The 9,662-nt window shown below is 42.8% G+C and overlaps 1 pseudogene; it reads right to left on the reverse strand.

The window, feature by feature from the left end:
• Positions 1 to 5,915: 5,915 nt before the first annotated feature.
• On the reverse strand, positions 5,916 to 6,619 carry LOC110286440 (annotated as a pseudogene).
• Between the last annotated feature and the right edge of the window lie 3,043 nt (positions 6,620 to 9,662).

The following is a 9,662-nucleotide window of genomic DNA, read 5'->3' on the forward strand; positions in this document are numbered from 1 at the left end:
GATGATGGTGAGTGGTCTTGGTTTCTGTTAGTAAGATTCTTACATTTGCCTTTCACCATCTGTTAATCTCTGGAGTTAGTTGTTATAGTTTTCTCTGGTTTGAGCTTGTTCCTCCTGTGATTCTGTTTAGCCTCTGTCAGCAGACCTGGGAGAGTAGCTCTCTCCTGAGTTTCAGTGATCAGAGTACTCTCTTCAGGCAAGCTTTCCTATTTCAGGGAAGGTGCACAGATATCTGGGGTTCGGACCTGCCTCCTGGCTGAAGATGAAAGCCTGAAATAGGGCCTGTCCCAGAAGCTCTGTAGCTTCTGCCTGTCCCAGAAGCTGTGTAGCTTCTTAGTCTGTACTCTCACCTGTGCAGACTAGTCACTGAGGGATCTGGGACCGAAGGTGGCTCCCCAAGGTGCTCTGCGGCCCCATTTTTATTTTCAAGGCTAAGGATATTGTATAGTTTTTTTCTCTAAGAGGTAAAATGTCGAACCATGTTCTCTTCCCAGTTGCACCTACCTCAACTAGGGACTTGTTGGACTTGTTTCCATAAATTGTCATGCCCCATCTACTTGTGGAATAAGACAGTGTAGTGGAGCCAAGGAATCTGCTATAAGCCCTCAAGGAATTCTCATGGACCACCAAGTGTGACAACCATTCCTGTGGTTTAGAAGCCATAAAAGATTTAAATGTGCTTTCCCTCAAAAGCCCAAATCCTCCTATTTGGGACAGTTTGAGTGAATTTTCAGGATATGATGCTAAGGGAGAGGAATATGTAATCAAATATGATACTTCTGATGTGTGCAATCTAAAGTAATAAAACTCACCAAAAAGTAGAGTAGTCAGGGACCAGAGGAATGATAAATTGGATACATTATGCTGAGGGTATAGTTTTAGTTGTGAACTGTGTAGTCCTGAGACCTAAAGCAAAGCATAATGATCATAGTAAATAAATACTGTGCTGTGCAGTAAAACACTCGCTAATAGGATACACTTTTTTTCTGTCTTTCTTTTTTATTAGATATTTTCTTTATTTACATTTCAAATATTATCCCCTTTCCTTGTTTCCCCTCTCAAAACCCCCCTATTCCATTCACCCCCCTTGTACTCACTAACTCATCCACTCCTGCCTCCCCAACTTCTCATTACCCTACACTGGGGCATCATGCCTTCACAGGATCAAGGGCCTCTTCTTTGATGTCCCACTAGGCCATCCTCTGCTGCATATGTGACTGGATCCATGAGTCCCTTCATGTGTACTCTTTGGTTGGTGGTTTAGTTCCTGGCAGCTATGGGGGATCTGGTTGGTTGATATTGTTGTTCTTCCTATGGGGTTGCAAACCACTTCAGCTCCTTCAGTACTTCCTCTAATTCCTCCATTGGGTGCCCTGTGTACAGTCCAATGGATGGCTGTGAGCATCCACTTCTGTATTTGTCAGTCACTGGCAGAACCATTTGGTTCCTGTCAGCAAGCACTTGTTGGTATCCACAATAGTGTCTGGATTTGGTAACTGTTACTGTGATGGCTGAGACCAAATAGCTGACTAAAAGTAGCTTTGCAAATCAAGAACTTATTTATGCTCATGGTTTCATACGTACATTTAACAATAATATTTAAGCTGGGGCAGGCATCTGAAGTGGAAGAACCAGCAGATAGGTGAGCCAACCAGGATTGTGACCACCCACACTCCACCTTGCCACACCGTGATGACAATGTCTCTAGCACGTTATTACCCAGGGCCATGCAGATGTCCTTGGTCAGCACTTCAGTCTGAAGCTATGGCTTTAGGCTCTGCCACTGGTGGTCAATATTGGTGTGAGTGGCCTGTGCTGCCACTTGAGGCCATGTTGATGGCAATGGTACAGACAGCATCTAAAGGTCTTGTCTGTGCCTGAGCTCCTACTACATCTGGGGACCAAGTTTGTGGTCTGTGCTCTTCCCACAAACCTTGTAGGAGGCCCATGATCCCTGCCTTAACTGACCGGAAAGGAGGCTACTTTAGCTGTGATAGCAATGACTGCAGATGCACTGGTGAAAGACACATAGAAACATGGAAGGCTTCTGTGACAAGCTGCACCCTCCAATACGCACCGCCACTCCAAATGTAAATGTCTAGTCAGGAAGCCACAAAAGAGACTCTTAAAAGTATGGCACAGATGCCAAAGAGTAGTTGTCCACAGTTGGTAGCTTCTGGCAGAAGTGTGGGAGGGGAAGGATTCAATTCTATTTAAGGGACAGACCACTAAGTGGACTTGCTTGGGTTTTGTTGTTTTGGTTCTCTTTCTCTTTTTTACTTCTTTTGAGGGGAGGTTACAAGGAAAGATGGACCTGTTAGGACAAGGAAGGGATCATGATCAGGGTGCATGATGTGAAACTCCCATGACAATAAATAAAAATATTATGTGGGAAAAATGAACATGGTTAAAGCAAAACTGGAGGGATGAAACCTTAAGAATACAAAACTCAGTAAGAATGAGGTTTTTCAGCTGGGCAGTGGTGGTATGCACCTTTAATCCCAGCACTTGGGAGACAGGCAGGCAGATTTCTGAGTTTGAGGCCAGCCTGGTCAACAAAGTGAGTTCCAGGACAGCCAGGGCTACACAGAGAAACCCTGTCTTGAAAAAACAAACAAACAAAAACCAAAACAAAACAAAACAAAAAAAGAAGCAGAGGCAGGAGGATCTCTGAGTTTTCAGGCTAGCCTGGTCTATAGAGTGAGTTCCAGGACAGCCAGGGCTATACTGAGAAACCCTGTCTCAAACAACAACAACAGAATGAGGCTTATCAGTGGAGACACAGTAGGGGAAAGCATGTGGATATGCATGGGAGTGAGAGCTGGTGGGAACCAGAGAATGAAAGGGAATCATTCATGGATTTGGGGATCTGAAGCCCTATTGATGATAGTCAAGTGGCCATTGAATATTGGGGATTGTTTTCAAGTACTGTTGATTCCAGAATTGTTTCTATGAATGCCTCCCTAAGTTAGTAGAGGATATAAACCTAAGTAATGTACTAAAAGGGTGGAGTGACAGTAATTTGAACATTTGGTTGTCCAGAGAAGAAAAAATGTAACCTAAAAGGAGCAAAACAAGCCTTTGGCCAAAATATAAATGAAAGAAAACTCAAGCCCTTGTGGCAACCTGCACAGAGGCAATGAAGGCCTGAAGAAAGAACAGAAATGTATACTGAAAAGCTGTGCAAACGGATGGAAGTGCACCCGCAGCATGGGAATTCAATACTCTTATTATATACCATTGAGAGAGAAGGTGGGATTGTTACAGAGAGCTGAAGGAGAGGGAGGCTAATCTCAGAAGGAGATCTCTGTAGGGGAGTAGTTTCAGGTTACAGTCATTTGTGAATAAAAAAGCCTATGGTTCTTTCCAGCTTCTGGCTATTATAAATAAGGCTGCTATGGACATAGTGGAGCATGCGTCCTTATTACAAGTTGGGGCATCTTCTGGGTATATGCCCAGGAGAAGAAGTACTAGATTTTCCAGTAGTACTATGTCCAATTTTCTGAGGAACCACCAGACTGATTTCCAGAGTGGTTGTACAAGCTTGCAATCCCACCAACAATGGAGGAGTGTTCCTCTTTCTCCACATCCTCGCCAGCATCTGCTGTCACCTGAATTTTTGATCTTAGCCATTCTGACTGGTATGAGGTGGAATCTCAGGGTTGTTTTGATTTGCATTTCCCTGATGACTAACGATGTTGAACATTTCTTAAGGTGCTTCTCATCCATTAGGTATTCCTCAGTTGAGAATTCTTTGTTTAGTTCATTTTCTAATAGGATTATTTGGTTCTCTGGAGTCTAACTTCTTGAGTTCTTTGTATATGTTGGATATTAGCCCTGTATCAGATGTAGGATTAGTAAAGATCTTTTCCCAATGTGTTGATTGTCATTTTGTTCTTTTGACAGTGTCCTTTGCCTTGCAGAAGCTTTGCAATTTTATGAGGTCTCATTTGTCGATTCTTGATCTTAGAGCATAAGCTATTGGTGTTCTGTTCAGGAAATTTTCCCCTGTGCCCATGTGCTCCAGGCTCTTCCCCTCTTTCTTTTCTATTAGTTTCAGTGTATCTGGTTTTATGTGGAGGTCCTTGATCCATTTGGACTCGAGCTTTGTACAAGGAGGTAAGAATGGATCAATTTGCCCTCTTTTACATGTTGAACCAGCACCATTTGTTGACAATGCTGTCTTTTTTCCAGTGGATGATTTTAGCTNCTTTGTCAAAGATCAAGTGACCATAGGTGTGTGGGCTCATTTCTGGGTCTTCAATTCTATTCCATTGGTCTAACTGCCTGGCGCTGTACCAATACCATGCAGATTTTATCTTGATTGCTCTGTAGTGCAGCTTGAGGTCCGGGATGCTTCCCCCAGAAGTTCTTTTATTGTTGAGAATAGTTTTCCTTATCCTGAATTTTTTTGTTATTCCAAATGAATTTGGAAATTGCTCTTTCTAACTCTATGAAGAACTGATTTGGAATTTTGATGGGGATTGCATTGAATCTGTAGATTGCTTTCAGCAAGATGGTCATTTTTACTATATTAATCCTGCCAATCAATGAGCACGGGAGAACTTTCCATCTTCTGAGGTCTTAGATTTCTTTCTTCAGAGACTTGAAGTTTTTTCATACACATCTTTGACTTGCTTAGAGTCACACCAAGATATTTTATATTATTTGTGACTATTGTGAAAGGTGTAGGATGCTAAGCAGGCGCTGTTTATTCAGATCACCTCTGGATTTCATCTCACTGCTTCTGTGTGGCTACTGGAGTGAGACAGTTTCCATATTTCTCTTACAGGTTCTTCTTTGTGTTGCATTTCTTCTGAGTCAGCAAATGGTTCCTCATAACAGCCCTAAGGTTTACAAATTTACTATGTGATTCTGAAACACTTACTGACCCTCCTTAGTGCAAGAAGAAAGGAGAAGGGGAAACACTATGGACCGACCTCAGAGCACTCAGCTTGTGCCTACTTCAGTCATAATGCCGCTCAGCTGACTGGCAGTGGAATCAAGGGAGCACATATGTATTGAGAGCTCAGCTACTGTTTAAGAGGCTTTGCCCAGAAATGCCATAGTGGTTTCAGTTTTTCTCCAAAGATTACATCTACTTCCCACCATCAGTGTCCTGAGAGCCTTGGAATTAAAAGGTCTAGTCATGTGGCATCCTGTACAGTTACTATCCATCCAGTTCTGATTAGTGAAACTTAACTTGAATGTTCAAACTTAGTTTCTTCCTCTCAGAGTGGGCAATGAAAGGGAACCAACCACCCTGATTCTGCTGTCAATAATGCACCAGGGCTGTCAGCACATTTCCCAAGATCTTCTCTTTGCCTCTACACTATCTCCATTATTCATCAGTTACAATGAGCTGACACTACAGTAAGTTCTGCAGGGATGGATCCAATGTTTCTACCTTTATTTACAAATATCACACAAATGGACTCTAAATGAATCAACAGGTTAAAATCCATTGGCTAAAAACATATTACATATTGTAAACATGGCAATATTTAATACAGTATCTATTCCAAAATATTTTTATGTTCATGATTACATTTGCTACACCTGAAATTGAATTTATACACATTAAAGAATTACTAGCAATGGCTGCTCACGTTAAGATTGAGGACTGGGGGCTAGGGCTACATTTTATTATCTCAGAAACATCTTCAAGGTAAAGTTAAAACTTGTCTTTGATTGGCTCAGCATATCCTTTTTTTTGTGTCTGGAATTAAAAATGAAGACTGACACAAGAAATAGCTAGGGCCCCTTCTAATTTACAATATTATAAAACAAATCAGTTTAAGATTCTGAGGGAAAGTGTCTGTTGTGAATTAAAAAAAACAAACAAAAGAAAAAAAACCTTGCAAAATAAACTTAAAAGAAGTGTTTGAGAAGGTTGGGTGGAGACCCGCTGGCCATCAGTCTTCCTTAGGCTTCAGCTGTCGCTTCCAGGCCTCATTCAAATAATCTAGTCGTTTGTAATTGATGATGATGAGGAGGAGGAGGAGGAGGAGGATGTTCAGCACATATGTGGTGACACAGATGATGCAAAACTCCTTCAGCACAAAGTACAGAATGTAGGCCAGGTACAAAGAGCCCACCACAGACACAATGGAGGAGGTCAGGAGGACCAGAGTTGCAATCTGCACTGGCTGGTCGTCATGTACTAACTGTACTGTATAAAATATAAGTCCGAAGACATTGTTTGGCTGGCTTAATACACCATCTTTTCCAAAACTGGAACCCAAAAGACCAAATCCTCGACCCCATCTTCAGGACTGGACAAGCCTACTCAGATAGACAGAAGAACTCGGGAGTGGGATATTTCAGGTCAGCACTTGGTAAAGTGAAGTCACCTAGTGAGGACTGGAGGCCAGGAAGGCAGAGCACTTCACCCAGGGCCCCTGGTCACAGAAGGCCCGGTGCTCAGGGTCCCTCTCCTTCTCCTGCTCCACATGGTAGGCCTAGATGGAGAGCAGGATCCTGCAGCACACAGTGCAAACCAGGCCACCAGTTCCCACGGCAGCACGGACACTCTCAGTACCATCTTCCCCTTCTCTGCAGCCACCACTGAGGCCCCGCAGCAGCCACCACCTCCCTCCCTCTCCACCTCAGATGCCATCCCCTATGTCAGGGCCGGACTCAACCAACACCCCACAACACAGCCACCGCCACCACCGCTGTCCTAACTGTTCTTTTTAACTGAAGCATCTCAACATAGGATTTGGTTTTTTAATTAAATTATTTTATTTGTTTACATTTCAAAAGTTTTCCTATTTCCCAGTACCCCCTTCCCAAGTTTGTAGCCCCATCCTCCTCCAAGAGGGTGCTCTCTCACCCACCTCACCACCCCACCCCCACCTCACCCCCACCAGGATCCCTCTTACCTGGGGCATCAAGTTTCCACAGAATTAAACATGTAAGTACCCACTGAGGCTGAGGCGGTACAAGGCAGTCCTCTGCTACACTTGTGCCCTGGGGCTACAACCAGACCAAGTATGCTCCTTGGTTGGTGGCTTAATCTCTGGAAGCTCCAAGGGGTCCAGGTTAGTTGACACTGTTGTTCTTCCTATGGGGTTGCCATCCCCTTCAGCTCCTCTAGTCCTTCCTCCAACCATTCCATATTGGTCCCCAACCTCAATCCAGTGGTTGGCTGTAAGTATCTACATTTGTCTTAGTCACTTGCTAGTAGAACCTCTCAGAGGACAGCCATTTCAGGCTCCTGTCTGCACGCACAATATAGCCTCAGTAATAGTGTCAGGATTTGGTGTGCATACATGGGATGGGACCAGTCCAATACAAGTTGGACTGGTCACTGGGTGGCCTTTCCTTCATTCTCTGCTCCAGTTTTGTCCCTGCATTTCCTTTAGACAGGAACAATTCCGGGTTAAAAGTTTTGAAGATCGGTGGGTGGTCCCCTGCCTCAACTGGGGGCCATGTCTATCTATTGAAGGTGGTCTCTTCAGGTTTCAACTACCCACTGTTGGACATTTAGTCTAAGGTCAGCCACATTGAGTCCTGAGGCTTTCTAGAAGTACCCCCTCAAATTGTTGCATATTTCCACTCATTCTCCTGGCTCTCTGGGCATTGCTCCTGTCTCTACCCACACCTGATTCTACCCTTCCTTTCCCCTCCCTCTCTCCTCTCCCACCCAGTTTCCTCCCTCTCTCTGCCTCCCATGACTATTTTGTTCCCTTTCTAAGTGGGTTTCAGGTATCAATCCATCGCTGGGCCTTCCTTCTTGTTAAGCTTCCTATGGTCTGTGAGATGTATAGTGAGTACATACCATACATGTCCTTTTGGGTTAGGATTACCTCACTCAGGATGTTAATTTCTAGTTCTATCCCTTCACCTGCAAAAATGATGATGTCCTCATTTTTAATAGCTGAGTAGTACTCCATTGTGTAAATGTACCACATTTTCTATATCCATTCCTCTGTTGAGGGGCATCTGGGTTCTTTCCAGCTTCTGGGTATTATAAATAAGGCTGCTACGAACATAGTGGAGCATGTGTCCTTATTACCGGTTGGGACATCTTCTGGATATATGCCCAGGAGAGGTATTGCTGGATCCTCCGGTAGTACTATGTCCAATTTTCTGAGGAACCGCCAGACTGATTTCCAGAGTGGTTGTACAAGCTTGCAATCCCAATGGAGGAGCGTTCCTCTTTCTCCACATCCTCACCAGCATCTGCTGTCACCTGAATTTTTGATCTCAGCCATTCTGCCTGGTGTGAGGTGGAATCTCAGGGTCGTTTTGATTTGTATTTCCCTGATGCCTAAAGATGTTAAACATTTCTCTAAGTGCTTCTCAGCCATTCAATATTCCTCAGTTGAAAATTCTTTGTTTAGCTCTGTACCCCATTTTTAAATAGGGTTATTTGGTTCTCTGGAGTCTAAGTTCTTGAGTTCTTTGTATATATTGGATATTAGCCCTCTATCAGATGTAGGATCGGTAAAGATATTTTCCCAATCTGTGGGTTGCCGTTTTGTCCTATTGACAGTGTCCTTTGCCTTACAGAAGCTTTGTAATTTTATGAGGTCCCATTTGTCAATTCTTAATCTCAGAGTATAAGCCATTGTTCTTCTGTTCAGGAAAATTTCCCCTGTGCCCATGTGTTCAAGGCTCTTCCCCACTTTCTCTTCTATGATATTCAGTGTATCTGGTTTTAGGTTGAGGTTCTTGATCCACTTGGACTTTAGCTTTGTACAAGGAGATTAATATGGATCCAGTTGCATTCTTCTACATGCAGAGCAACACTCTTTGTTGAAGATGCTTTCTTTTTTCCACTTTATGGTTTTGGCTTCTTTGTCAAAGATCAAGCACCCATAGGTGTGTGGGATTATTATTCTGTTCCATTGATCTACCTGCCTGTCACTGTACCAATACCATGCAGTTTTTAACATGATTGCTCTGTAGTACAGCTTGAGGTCAGGCATGGTGATTTCCTCAAAAGTTCTTTTATTGTTGAAATTAGTTTTTGCTATCCTGGGTTTTTTGTTTTTCCATATGAAGTTGAGAATTGTTCTTTCCATGTCTGTGAAGAATCCTGTTGGAATTTTGATGGGGATTTCATTAAATCTGCAGATTGCTTTTCATAGGATGGTCATTTTTACTATGTCAATCCTACCAATCCATGAGCATGGGAGATCTTTTCATCTTCTGAGGTATTCATTGATTTCTTTCTTCAGAGACCTAAAGTTCTTGTCATACAGATATTTCACTTGTTTGATTAGAGTTACACCAAGATATTTTATATTATTTATGACTTGTGAAGGTTGTTGTTTTCCTATTTTCTTTCTCAGATCATTTGTATAGAGGAAAGGCTACAGATTCCTTTGAATTAATTTTGTATCCAGCCGCTTTGCTGAAATTGATTATCAGCTATAGAAGTTCTCTGGTAGAATTTTTGGGGTTACTTATGTGTATTACAGTATCATTTGTATATAGTGATACCTTGACTTCTTTGCCAATTTGTATCCCCTCAGTCTCCTTTTGTCTTATTGCTCTAGCTAGAACTTCAAGCACTATATTGAATAGATACAGAGAGAGTGGGACGCCTTGTCCCTGATTTTAGTGGGATTGCTTCAAGTTTCTCTCCATTCAAGTTTATATTGGCTGTTGGATTGCTGTATATTGCTTTTATTATGCTTAGGTATGAGGCC

This window comes from Mus caroli, chromosome X (genome assembly GCF_900094665.2).
Source record: "Mus caroli chromosome X, CAROLI_EIJ_v1.1, whole genome shotgun sequence".
Classification (NCBI taxonomy): domain Eukaryota; kingdom Metazoa; phylum Chordata; class Mammalia; order Rodentia; family Muridae; genus Mus; species Mus caroli.